Genomic DNA, 14,808 nt, shown 5'->3' on the forward strand with positions numbered 1-14,808 from the left:
AGTTTTAACAAGCATTTCCAGAAGATAATGATTCAGATTTCACAGAGCTGCTTGATCTTTATTTCAAATAGAATAATAGCAGCTATGTTCCCCACACTGAAATTGGCTTCCAGAAACAAAACAGAACATATTTTGTAAATTTTTCTCTCTTGAGCCTAAATGACTCATGACCAGTTATATTCCCACATGTTTTAGCTACCTCTGCCAAGCTGGAGCCAGCAAAAAGAAAGTATTCTCTAACTCTTTCATAACAATGACAAGGCAAAGAGTTTGTTGTCACAGTTCCCAAAAGTTATGATAAATGTTGTCTCATTAATATGTCCATTTCCTGTCCCCAGAGTTTGCTTCCCTCATAGTAATGGAAATGTATATATATATGTCTTTAGTTTTATAGTGGTACAAAGGATTGAATATGCATTTCTAACCTCAAAAAGGTACCAGTAGCACCAGAAAACATTTAGCGAAGGGCAGCAGAATGATCAAACTTACAGATGAGCTTCCAGAAGTAGAATTACTAAGTCCTCAAGAAGAGGACAGGCATGGATTTTCTTCACTGGCTTTCTAGGTATGAGATCCAGGAGCAACCAAACAAAGGCAGCTGGAGTCAGGTTCAAGCAAAATCAAGAGCTGATGGGTCTTCAAGCCATTCATTGGGGAATGAATTGCTGAACAACATAGAAGTCTGGATGAATTCATGAAACAAAAACCCGCAGAGATTACAAAACTCAGAGAAACCACATCTGGCAAAGAAAGACAGTGACCTGAAAGGGGTCACTGATAGGGTACTCAAACAAATGACAGTATATTCTTCCTCTGTTACTGTACTTCTGTCCAGAAATATGCTTTTTGTCACTGTTAAACCCAAAATACTAGGCTTAAAAAAACGTCAGATGGAAGCAGTAAGATTGCGAATCTATTAAAGTTAGGTGAAAAACTTCTATTACCTTCAACACAGGTTATTTCCTGCATTTTAATTATTATCTTTCAGGTTTTGAGGCACCAAAGTTTATGAGTTCAATGTGTTACTTTACAGAATAATGAGATTTAAATACCCTAGACTTAGGAAATCAACACTTACTTCTAGAGGAAACATCAACACCATTTTTACAACATTTTTGACAACACAAATTATCAAGATTTAAAACACCTGAAATGGGTGTCCTTCGCTTTCAATTGCTTTTTTCTGAAAAAAAATATTATTTCCACAGCCCTGATTCAACTACCTGTTCAAAGCAGAGTATATTCATACTAAGAAATGTTACAACTCTCTTTTTTTGGTTTGAAGTCTCTCCTAATTGACAGCTAAATCTTGGTGTAGATCTTGTTCTATATTACTTCTTATTCAACAGATAGAGAATGCTCTGAGAATTAAATAAAATTAAGGATTGTTATCACCCAAATATGTGATTCATTTGATTTTTGAAGCTGCTAGGACTACTACAGTTCAGCAATCACATCCATGATACTACATAGCTGACTGCTGGTGTCACTCAGATAATGTTATTTAAAGCTCTAGTGGTATTATCATATTTTGTTTTCTTTGTGCTTTCCCAGGCAATTTTAAGCACATTCTCATGTACCCTTTGATTTCTTTCATGTCAAATCTCTAAGATGGTATATGGTAAAATGTTCCAGTCTCTACTGCCAACACTCCAGTGAGCCAGTTTGTCCCACCACTTGTAGTATCTCAGTCCCGACTGCTGCTAAAAGGCCATTACAAATACTTGATAGCTGAAATAGTATCACAGCTGAAGTCAGTGACAAAGCAAAATTTGATTTAGCTGGTTAGGGGGTCACTCATACTACACGGAATAAATCTTTGCAAGGCTGTGGTTAAGGAAACGATAAATTAATTCATTATTGCAGGACTTCTGTTTAAATGTTCCAGGTACTATAAGTAAGAAAGCAATGCAGACAGTCACATATATAAGGTACAACAGTAAATCTACCCTACAAATGTGGTTCAGTATCTCAGGTTACTGTATATCCTAAAAACTACTATTTTTTTTAAATAGTAGTGTCCATCTCAGTTATCTACACTAGCAAATGACAGAGCAAGTGCTTTTCTTAGCTTCATAGCTCACTGTGATCTGGCTTTAACATACTAGTCAATCTTTCAGTCTTCTGCTTCAACCCATCACTTCCCTCTTCAGCAAACCATGGCTTTATCTACTCTTAAAACCCCTTTGAAATCTCTTCAGTATGTGCCTATTCCCTGGTGTGCTTTCTCCTATTGTGTGTGTTTTATTTAAACACTTAAACTTTTGGAACAGAACAGCTGTTAAACCTTATTTTAAATTGCTCTGTATTACTATTGCTTTCTCTTCTCATATGCAATCCATTTCATATCTATAGCAGCTTCTTTTGTTATTGTTGTTGTGAAATAAAAGATGATACAGACATTTTGGAAATGTGCCTGTACTTATCTACCTTAGTACAGTCATATTTCTGACGACTACTGAAACCCAGGTAGGCAGCAGAGGAAAACAAGAGAGATGAGAGTTGCATTTGTTGCTCTTTACAACTTCAGCCCTCTGGTTAGGAACAGATTCATTGTAAGAAGCCTAGAGATGTTAAGCTAAGATTACTTAGGATCTCTTTCTCAATAAAGGACTTTCAGAGGTTATTTCAGCCTCTAGTATACCTGAAGACAATGATTAGCCCCTTAGGAAGGCTGTTTGGTTTCTTTGCATTGGCATTCAGGGTTTAGACAGCTGGAGCAGGAATCTCAGTGCTCTCAGCTGTGCCTGTGTTCAAACACTGGGACAGATCTCAGTTTGTTCAGAGATTTTTAATAGTATGACAGTAAAATAATGATTAAAAATTGAATATATGATTATAAACAACAAGGAGATAAGCAGTAGAATATTAAATCATGGAGCTGTCAAAATATATCTGTGAAAACCTATCACCAAATCAATGAAGAAAAAAGCCTGCTTTATGGACCTTGGCAAAAATGATCCCGTGCTTAATCTTTGTCCTTCAGAGCAGCTGCAACTGACTTCACATGAACTAGAAAATCTATTTTGCGTACAGCTTTTGGCTATCATCTTCACTTCTGACCTAGCAATCCAAGTCAAATCCTTAAAATATATGAATTTTGTCTTGGAACAAGCACTGATCCTTATTTCATCAGGGAGGTACCAGTTCTACCACGTAAGTTATTAGCTAGCATTCTAAGGAAAGGGATAAATTAATACAGATGAAACATATTAATGACACAGAAGTCATTTAACCTCTGTGTGCCATAATTCTGAAAACTTAAAAAAATTTTTTTAAGCATATGAAATCAAGATCTGAAAAGTTATTTCTAAGGACTGATTTGTGAATAACTCAAACATGGTTATCTAGAGAACCAGGGGGATTAACTGGCTTTGTCCCCTCTGGTTCTTTACACTCAGTCACCCTGTTCAGCTGCTTCACAGGTCCAGGCAGAAGAGGGGCTGCTCATTCAGTATTTTGTATATAGGTGAGTACAGAGATGATCAAGAGGTTTAAGGCAAGAAAATGGAATATTGGTTGTTTTTATATCAACAAAGGTGATTTATCAGATATTTCAAGTAGCTGCTTTTCTGAACTCATCAAAAAGAACCTCATTCAGGTATGGGTCATGGGAGGGGGAAGTTGGGGGTGTGTGTGCCAAACTTCTGTTTTCTAAATTGTCTTAGATGATACACATGGCTTGTGATGTCAGTTATAAATTGTAGCCTGTAAGATTTCTGGGGGGAAAAAATCACACAAAAGAGAACAAAGATATATGCAGAATAAAAACAGACTTTATGTAACACTGAAACAGTAAGAATTTTGGAAAAAAAAAAGCCATCTCAAGTAGTTAACAGCCTGTCATTGAGACATAAGCCTGCAAGACAGATGAAAAAGAGAAGTACTCCCCACAATTTATCTTAGTCATAGCCTTAAGCACGAGGTAGAAAATGCAGACTAATGCACTAACCACATTAGCCATCAGCATATTAATGCACCATTAACAAAAATACCCACTCATGGGCTAGAGGGATGCCTATGAACCAAAAGCCCCCTACCCACTGAGCATGAATGGTGAAATTTTTAAGTACTGTCATGGAAGCAAAGAACTAGTAAAACAATCATGTATATGAGTGATAGAATATAATGGGATAAGGTAATTTTACAAGTTTCTGTATAAAAGTAGCTATTTCATTTCAAGAAGATGAATTTGATTTGTGGAATACCACCTAGCTTCCTATTCTGCAAAGATACAAACAGGGCTAGATGTGGTGACCTAAAAGGTCTTTTCCAACCGTGACAGTTCTCTGATTAAAGCAAATATCCTGACTCAGTGTGTGGATCAGCTTATTGCACACTGGGTGGCAGAACCTGCTTTCAGGACAACTCTTGCTCTAAAACCCCTTTTTTTCATGCTTGTATCCTCCTCTTCTATTCTCATAGTATTTCTTACAGTCAGGTGCACAAGATCACAAAACACAATCAGCTCCCAAGCTTCTGCCACTGCAATGACTCTTTGTGAAACAACCAGAAAGGTCCCGAAGGACCAACTACCTTTTCTTGTTATCTCATGCACACTGTGGTCTCTACACTCAGAAGCAAGTATCTAAGGATGTTTTGAAGCAGCATAGCACAAAAGTATCCTGCCTCCTTTCAGAAGCTTTTTGGTCTCTTTTCCCAGACAACTTTCAACAAGACAAGAGGGCATGGTCTTAAGTTGTGCCAGGGGAAGTTTAGGTTAGATATTAGAAAGAATTTCTTTACAGAGAGGGTGATCAAGCATTGGAATGGGCTGCCCAGTGAAGTGGTGGATTCTCCATCCCTGGAGATATTTAAAAAGAGACTGGATGTGGCACTCAGTGCCATGGTCTAGCAGCCGCAGAGGTGGGTCAAGGGTTGGACTTGATGATCTCTGAGGTCCCTTCCAACCCAGCCAATTCTATGATTCTATGATTCTAAGCTTTCCCTGACAGCTGCCATGTGTGGTTCACACAAAGATCAAATGGTTAAAAATGTTATTGTTAGGCTTCCAGGAATATGATGAATAGGCTGCTATGTTTTTAAATGGATGAGTTATTATTTCTACATAAAAGTCTACCAAAACAAAAAAATGCCTTCTGTGTAATAAATATTATGAAAGATGCTGGCTCAGTCCTACTCAAGCTGTATTTGCCACCAGATTTAAGAAAAAAATTCCCTAGTGGGAGCTGCGTCTCAGTTAGGAGCATGTCAGGGCTGTCAGCTCCATGCCTAGAAGTTGCTGGGCATTAAAGAAACCTTCACCTCCTGAGAGTTTCTAAACTGATGAGGAAAGGAACTGCCTCCACACAGCTACAAATTTTCTTGTAGGTTTCCATTAGTTAAATTCAGAGCTCTTACTTGCTTGGAGTGACAAAGAAGCCAGACTTGGCCAAGAACTAGGCTCAAACACTTAGTACTTAAATCACAGAAGCAAGGGCAAAGAGAGGTAAAACTTTCCAGCCAACAAGATAGAGATAACTCTGTGTGTGCATACACAAGAAAGCCTCTTTAATAGGCTGTATTCCTGACCTCTGCATAGCTCTTCTCTTTCATTTCCCAGTGCAAAAATTAACCTTTAGTTTGCCTCAGTTACATAGTGTACATAAATATCTCTAAATATGCAAATATACGTGTTCTTCTGTTATGTGAGTATATAAACATGTGTTATATGTATGTACACACAAAACATAAATATCTATAAGCATATTTTGATACCAAATACACTTTAGGTATCTGGAAATCTTTCAGATTATGGGTATAGATACTGCTATTTCCTTTAAAATTATACAAGCATAAACAGAATTATTTACCTTTCCTCCAAAATCTGGTAGTGGGAACTTTGGAAATTAGCTCTACTGCTGTGTTTTGAGCTACTACTCAGAAGAGTTATTGGGATGTCACAAGGCATTAAGCATAGTTGAAGAAAAAAAATAGTGATGATTCCTTCATAACACAACACCTGGTTCCACAGGTGATATAAATATATAAAACATTAAAACAAAACTGTGTTACCTTATGTTCAATGAAACCGGTGGGATCTGGAAGTATAATAACAGCTTGAACATACTGAATATGTAACAGTACACTAGAGTTTGCTTTGATGTGCTATAATCCTGAAATGGCAATCAGTTTTCTGGCAATTCTATTAAAAAAAAAACAACAACAAACCAAACAAAACCAAAAAACTGTTCAGAAGGGTTCGTGAATGTTTTACAATTTATTAAAAAGAGGTTTGGCTTTATATTATGTGTGTCATTGCCTATTTAATGTTCATTCTTAAAGCAAATTTCCCAGCAGCAGAAGGATCCAAGAATAATGAGATGCAGTGAGATTTCAGTTCTCATCAACTATAGCAGTACATCTAAAGCAAAGATTCTCTGCTACTCTTATGAAAAGATTCATTGTATCACTCTGTGAACTGCAACATTAAAAAATATTTAGACAGAGAATGGAGAAAATGATTGAGAGCCATCCCAACATTACACAGAGTAGATGCAAGTTGCAACCATGGCAATGAAGGCCAACAGATTAATGTTTTAAATGTACATATTTTTCTAAAATATCCAACAGTAGCAAGACTTTGAACTAGATTCTCCACAACTTGCAACTGCATTGGCTGCATCAGAGAGGAGAAGGAGACACAATATATTTTTCATAAACTGCTAAATTATTGAGAAACCAGAAACTGCCAGAGCATGATTCCCTTGGAACCAAGAGGGCAAATTTTAAAATTGTTTTCCATCTGAACCAATGAATATAAGACTAATGAGAAAAACCAATTGTTTAATTTTTATTTTCTAAAATTTCCCATTAGGGTGCTAGAATCTCAAATTAATATGGCCATTGCTGACACTTAAATTCACCTGTGATTTTCTTTTTCTAAGCCCAAAGAGCACATATAGTTGCAACCTAAAACAAGTATACAAATAAATTGAAATACAGACAACTATTGGGATTTTAGGATGCTTACAATGTACAAAAGCTGCTGAAAGTATTTTTTAACATGGATATCATATGCTTCCCATAAAGATTTGCTGCTGCCAATTGTTCTAGGGAATTTTTACTGTAGGCTTTGTTTTTCAGCAAAGAGTAAGAGTGTTAAAATAACAGTAAGTAGGCAATTAGGCAAGAAAAAACTAATGGCCAAAGATTACTTTTAGTAATGCCATTTTCCCCCAGTATGCTTGTCTACCAAACCACTATGTTAGCAGAAGGAAATCAGGCCCTGAAAGAGGGCTATTATCTAACTATCAATGGGAATATCATGAAGAATATGAGCACAAGCTGACCTATTTGATGCACCTAACTCAAGAGAGCCATGCTCTTCATTGTCCTTTATTTCTGTGACTGCTTTTAAATGAAAACACCAATTGTTTTGTCCATTTTTGGTTTGATAGGTCACTTTATTTTTCTCCTCCTTTAACCCCCACTCATGGGCTACTTTGCCCCAAATCAGCAAAACCTTGGTTTTAAGAGAAGTCTGATTGTGTATTATCTCTGAGGAGGATCAACAATGATTCTTCCTGAAAATAAGAACATGTAGAATTTGGGTAGCACAAGATGCACTCTGCTAAGTTACTCATTCCTTGGGTGTTACTGGTAGTGCCCTGAAGAACAGATGATTTGAGGACTGACCAGCTAATGGATGAGTAATTATTTCTACATAAAAGTCTACCAGAACAAAAAAATGCCTTCTGTATAATAAATATTATGAAAGATACTGTCTTAGTCCTACTCAAGCTGTATTTGCCACCAGACTTAAGAAAAAAATGAACTCAGCTCATGAATTCCTTGATTTTATCTCACTGGCCAAACTTGCAGTCCCACACATAGGTACTGCTGGCCTAACCCTTTCCTCAGAGCTAGGTAGCTGGATTTTCCCCAGAGTCTCTGGTGCTTGGTAACATTAAAGCCAAATTAAATCCTCTTCTTTGCCAACAAGAGCTCACCTACAATTTCTGACCTTAGCATACGAGTGGGAAATCCAACAGTACTAAGGGGCGAGGGTGAATGAACAAGAGCACATCAGTAAGAAGACACTGGTGTAACAATTTGGTGCTTCACTGAATGTGCTAGGCAAGGAAAAATAAGAGTAATACCCCTCTAGTAAAATAAAATGACAGAATGGATTGAATGTAAAAATCGAGGTTGCATCTTATGCGTGGACTTTTTTTTTTTTTTTTTTTTTTTTTTTTTTTTTTTTTTTTTTTATTGTACTGATTTAAACTCAAGGTCTTTGCAACTGACTCAAAGGAATTCTTCAGATGGAAGAAAGCTCCCAACCTGGCCTAAAGCCAGCAGAGGCAGTAGCAAAATGAGGCCCATTTCTAGGAAGTGAGTGAAGAGGAAGCACTCTAGGGACAACTGAGAAATCCTTCTTTTATCCTAATACATCCCTACAAAATCCAGTGTGTGCTGAGAGTTAGCTCAGTGAGTCAGTGCAGCTCTGAGGCTGGACTAGTGCCCAACCACTGAAAAGAAACCCAGCTCAATGAGCATCCCCTGCCTCCCCCTTCTGTGGACATAGTCACAGTCAAAAGAGGGGAGATTCAAACCTTTGCTCAGTGTTTGTTTTGATTGTTGGGGGAAAAGCATATCCTCAATTAAAAAGAAAAAAAAATTATGTAGAAATTTAGATTTATGTGAAAACACAGCAGCAATAAATGTAATCATCTCAAATCACACCAGTATTTGGTACAACTGGCCACAGTGCATAAACAAATATGATCAAAGTTAGTATCACTAAGTTAAACAATCATGAATAAAGTATTTTTATGTATGTGTGCAGACCAGAAGTTATTTTGCAGTTGCTCTGAAATAAGACTGATAAAATTTACAAGAAAAATACAGACAGTTATAGCCCAGGAGTTAGTACAATTACCTACATATGCCATCCATTTGCAACATGTGTCCTCTGCTGTAGGTGCCAGTTTCCTATTAGTTTTAAAAAGTATTATAGCATATTTTTTATATTAGCTATAGGTAGTTTTAATTATCACTATATGGCACATTGAAGTACTTTGTTTCAAAACATTTTAAAAATAAAAGCGAGATTCATATTCAGGAACCTAGGAATCCAAAATACTGACATCCAAGGCTGGTTTGACATCCCAATCTTCTTTTGCTACAAATAGGAAGAAATGCACCCCATGCAGAGGGCATTTAATTTCCTTAAAAACAGGTCATGTGAATCACCCTGCAAAATTACTAGTTTATTCTAGAAGCTCTAAAGACCAGCTTTGACCCACAGGTCTGATGCTAATGTGTTTAGATGAATTTAAAGATAAGTAGTTACTACCTTTTGAATGACAGTTTGGTAGCTAAGAGGCTTAAGGCAAGTAAGAACTATTCTGTAGACAACTTGAGTTTGGTTTTATTTGTGGCCAAAATGGCTTCTGTGTTCTGCTAGATAGTTAAAGCCACCATGGGAGAAGCATATGTTTTTGAAACTTATGGTGTTGCAAGTACAAATGTACTACAAAGACATCAGTTTTGAAAAAACTCACCATGCCAGCACAAACAAGTTCAAGGGACTGACTGCTCTGCCATTCCAATTGCTCTGAGTGATTGACATTGAAAATGAAAGGCAAACATCTCTTCTGATCTAAACCAAAATATTGTCAGTTTAAGTAAAACACAAATGCGATAGTTATTTTCCAGTGGAAGATAGGTGGGATGCATGTATCAGTCAGTGCTGAAGCATAGCAGAAGGATTTATTTTGAAGTGTTTTGATAATAACATTTCCACACGAACTGAGATTAAAACAATTATGTCATCACTTAAAGATAATTTCTGTTGTAATTATGTACTCAGTAGAATAAGGTACATTGTGGAGATGCCAATGTTGAGAGCATCTGAAGGGAATCTGTGCTTGCTTTCCCTTGCTCCACAGATGCAGCATGTTCTCTTCAGAAGAGACATCTTGCACTTGCAGGAGGTGGGATGTGAGTGCCCAGAACTGTGTGTTCTTTTACAAGGGTCCGGTTGACAGTCCCGTTTCCCTTGGCACAGCTACAAGCTGTATTTCAGCTACCCAATCCAACCACAAACTCTTAAAATTTCTGGAAACAGACAACAGGATATTTGAAGGATGTTGTAGTCATCTAGTTACTGTTACATCGCCTGCCTGCATCAATACTGTGAAAGCCAACAGGACCTTGAGATACCATGGAAGCTAAGAGATGCCTCTTTTCTGTCCCCTCTGAATTTCTTTATTTTTTTCATCCCTCTAGGGTGACATTCTCTCACTTTACTTTAGCTGTGTAAAATCCAACAATAATCAGAAAAAATAAATTCCTGCACAGAGTGATACCTCCCACTCTATGTCAGGTGTATGAATTAGATGGACTATTAAATCCACTAGAGATTTACATCTCTTTCCAAAACGAAAATAAATGGTTGGTCTACAACTGGCAACCAAATTTGTGGTGGCTGGGTGAAAAGAACCTGGCCTTTGATGCAAAAATTGCTTTTCAGAGCTTCTCATAATTTGTCATCAAAAAATATTTTCGACATGTTACCATTTACAAATATACTGGAGGTAACCACACACAATATGACCACGTATCTTCTGCTACTGTTCTATAATTGGTTCTCTACTCAAAAAAGAAATTGGCCTGTTCTACTTTTTATAATGGAAATGATAGCATCAAATCAATGCGTGGAATAAAATATTTATCAGTAAGTACAAACAAACAAACAAAAAGTATATTAATCCCTAGAAGGAAAAAAGTTTAAATACAGAAGTTAAAGACATTTTCATTGGTAGTTAATTTGATGCTCTCAGTCCAGTACTCTCAAGTCTGACACCAAACTGCTAATTTGCTAAACACACCTGTATGCTAGGGAATATTGCAGTTTTCATCTTCAAAATAGAACCCTTTAGTATTCTTCCTCTGATTTAGGGCAATACAGAAGGAATACAGGCAAAAGCTGGCCCATTAAACTAATGAACCCAGGACTGCATCAATTTTCCTAGGACTGCTAGCTTCCTGTGGTGTGGGTACTTTGATTAAATGATGGTTAAAATGAGAAATTTGAATTCTCAGTCGATCTCACGTGGAGCCTCCTCCAAGCAGGTCCTAGCTGGCAGAATGCCCACATTTCATAAGGAACAGCAAAGCTCTCAGGCCAGGCCAACTTCTCATCAAACATTTTGGGCTAGATACAGAGCTGTATTAATGCTCTTCCGCTTTGTGGCATCCCCTCTACTTGGACTTCAATGAGAAGATGGTTGGCTTTTTGGCAGCTGATGCCTCCCTGTGACAGACGTGAGAACCAGTCACCCGAGCTGAAAAGTGACAAATGTTTTAGATAGTTACTGACAGCCTGCATATGACCGTATATTTTGAAGAACCATGTGTAAGGAAACTGGACTGCAGAGGTGGTAGCTGGCAAACTCCCAGAAGCATGCACCCAGCAGGCAGTTGTAAGTTCATGCTATTTATGGATTGTTTCCAAGTTAGCACAACAAGCTGGGTGCACGTGCATGTGTGCACATGTGGTTTTAAAATAAAAAACAAAATTTATTTTAGCCTGATTATAGCAACCAATCCTGAATCTCACTACTGACCTCTGTGATTATTTAATCTTTATGCTGTAAACTGAGATTCAGCTTAAGAAGGAGGGGTTTTGTCTCAGGTCCTGCTGCGTAGTTAGCAAAGACCGACAGGCACCTTTGGAGGAGGCTTGTTCTGCTCTAAAGGAGATGACGAAATACAGAGTATGGTTCACTCTCTGCTTCTGCCTTCCTCTTTCCAGGAAAGAAAGAGAGATACTATAGTTTCACCTCAATACCTGACAAACAGGTATTTCATGTCAGTTCAGGGTATCAGATGTAGTGACAAAATGCTAGCCTGTATGCTGCAAGACCTACGGGACAATTGTGACCTCCTGAAGGAGCAGCTGGCCATCAAAAAAGATACCTTAAGCCATTCAAACTGCACCCTGCATCACTAGCTAGCACTAGGACGTGAGGACCCCAGTATCTGATTTTCTAGGCTGGTCTTAAATGTGAATGAGGATGTCATGATTATTTTAGCCAAAGAAAGATGTATTTTTGGTCCTTAAACTGGTACCAGAAGGAATTACATAGAAAACAAAACAAAATCAATCAATCAAACAAACAAACCAAACAACCAGAAAGCAAACAAAACCTTGTGTGTGGGGCAACTAGTAATGCAAGACCAGCTAGTGCTGAGCTAGAAATGGAAGAGTTCAGGGGCATCAGCACAGGGCTTGGCCACTCACTGACCATCCATGCAATAGCAGTGGGATGGGGGCTTTGCCTTCCAGGGAAAGGCTGGCTTCTCCTGAGAGGCTTTCAATATGTGGAAATGATCTCCAGAAAAATCTCATAACCTCCATCTCAGGAAAGACAGTGAAAAGAAGTCTTTCTCCATCTGCTCTACTCATTGCATAATATACTAGATAATACTATTATCAATATATTCAAATGGTTCATCTCACATGCATGGGTATGAGAGAAGCTTTTCAGATTACTGTGGTCAGCACAAGCTTGGTGACCAAGCAATTGCAGAAGCTGTCATTCAGCTGACTTCAGAGGCTGGGTTTGAGTCATTCATACTCTTAAACATATGTAAAATTCACCCAACTTAAGCAAGTTTTTCTAGGAAGGATTTCTATGTGGATATGTTACAATAATATTTCATTAATTCAGTCTTCCTCTGTGTTCACTGCATAAAACTATAATAATTAATTTGTATTTAGTCAGGTGAATTTGCTTTGCAGAAACAAATAACAGCGGATACAAGAATTCTGGCCTTGTTGCTGCTGGTGATACTAATGATAGTGTCAGTGTAGTAAAGTAAGGGCAAGTCTGTTTTCCTCAGTAGAGCCAAGGCTTCTAAAGCAGTTTTTCTCCAGAATTTCGTCTGTTGTGACAAAACATGGTGATGGAAGATTGATTTACATACGAAGTTGTCTTCAACCTGCTTTCACTGATTTAAAATACTGTATTTAATAAAGTAATCAGAATATAACCCAACATAACTTAAAGGTAATAGTAAATTTGACACTCATAAGACTAGTAAGTGTCTCAATTGAGCAATGTTTCCTGTACCTTTGCCAGGTTTTGGGGGTTTCTTGCCAGGTTTTAAGAATCTTCTTTTTGCTTCCATGTTGCCCTTCCATAAGATAAGCCATGGTAACTTAGTCATCATTTTCAAAATGCATTCAGTCCCTTTTAGCACTGATTACCAGAATCACAAGGGGCAGAGATGCTGCACAGGATTTTCCCTAATTGACTTTACCACCTCAGTCCACTGAAACATATCCCAGAAAAAGCTGACAGATTAAACAGCATCCTGGCATGGAGACAGGTCTTGGGTCTGGGGAGGAGCAGTCATGCTCATTTTAACTTGTCATCTAAGTGAGGCAATATACACACACATACAAAAGTGAGAGCTGATCCCTTGACAGTTTTCTCTGCGTGTGTCTTCCAAGATAGACTCAGTGGGCTGGCCACACTGGACTAATGCAACTCCACTCACCCCAAGAGTGGAGCCACATTGCTCAACACACAACTTTTTTCTACAGGCTTACCAAAAAGATAAGTGAGATTGCACCAGATCTGTAGTGGCCTCAATTGTCTTATATGTCAACTAGAAGTATTTGGCTCTAAATACGATGAGATTAGAAGAAACGGAATTTATTTCTGGAGCTATTTTGGGGGCAATTACTACTATATATAGAGACAGAATAAGTGACTGAAGCTGAAGTTAAAAGACAGACATATTTTTGGTTTGCCGTTTCCAAGTACAAACTCATCTGTTCTTAAGTCGGAATAACCAAATAAAAAGAAAAACTACAATAAAGAACCCCATCCTTCTGCATGCTAAACCAAGGCTTTTCAGTACAGAAGACAACACCAAAAGAAAAACAAACTGTGCTGTGAGAGTTTCAGATTTGATATTAAGGGAGTTAAGTACATTAAAACTCTGACGGGTATTAAATCTTCTGTAAATCCAGAATTTCTGTTGTTCTAAGTTCCAAAGCAGTCTCACTCTGTTGCTTGTCTTCTCTGACTGTACATAAAACTCCTACTTATGTGAATAAGGCTAAGTTACAGAAATACCTGCATGTTTGCATTTATAACCTTCCTAAGCCAGACAGGTCTGGGCTTTGGAGAAAGGAACATAAACACTAAAATATGCTATGTCACTGCAGTACTATTAAATTTGAAATTTCAAGCAGATTGGATTTAAAGGTGATGTAATGTTGGCATTTAATACAGTGTGTAGGACTTACAATAAACTATTCCCCATTCTGTAAATACTCTTACTGGGAACAAGAAATCTGTATGTGGACCAAGCCTTATAAAAACAAGTATTTCTTTCTCAGCTACAAACAAGGTGCAATCTCGGTCTTATCATTTTTTCATTCCTTTTCTAGAAGTACTAATTCTCTGGAAGAAAAACATGGACAAGAAAGTGGTTTTATTTACTTCCCCCTAACATGTGTTTTTGCATTACAAGAGCCATCTCACTTATATGGCACGCTCAGAGAAACATAAATTTTGGTTGCCATGCTAACAGGAAATCACACAATCGAGTCCAGTAAAGCAAAAGTGCATAAACGATATTCTACTGTAAAAACAAGGATACATTATATTAACAAGGTTTTACAAATAGCAGCGAATTTCACAGTTCTGTCCCTCTGCAGTGTGTTTTCCGTCAGCATTTAAGCGTCCAAAGCATCAGCAGCTGATTCTTCCAAACAGGTCTATGGCTTCTGTCCGATCACCACAGCAGCCAGGATCTCCCAAGTGTAAACCCAACACAGGT

General features: G+C 37.7%; 1 protein-coding gene across 2 annotated transcripts in view; it reads right to left on the bottom strand.

The window, feature by feature from the left end:
- TRPC4 (transient receptor potential cation channel subfamily C member 4) overlaps positions 1-14,808 on the bottom strand; it is a 137,596-nt gene that overhangs the window by 120,754 nt on the left and 2,034 nt on the right. The window lies entirely within an intron of this gene.

This window comes from Heliangelus exortis, chromosome 1, assembly GCF_036169615.1.
Source record: "Heliangelus exortis chromosome 1, bHelExo1.hap1, whole genome shotgun sequence".
NCBI lineage: Eukaryota > Metazoa > Chordata > Aves > Apodiformes > Trochilidae > Heliangelus > Heliangelus exortis.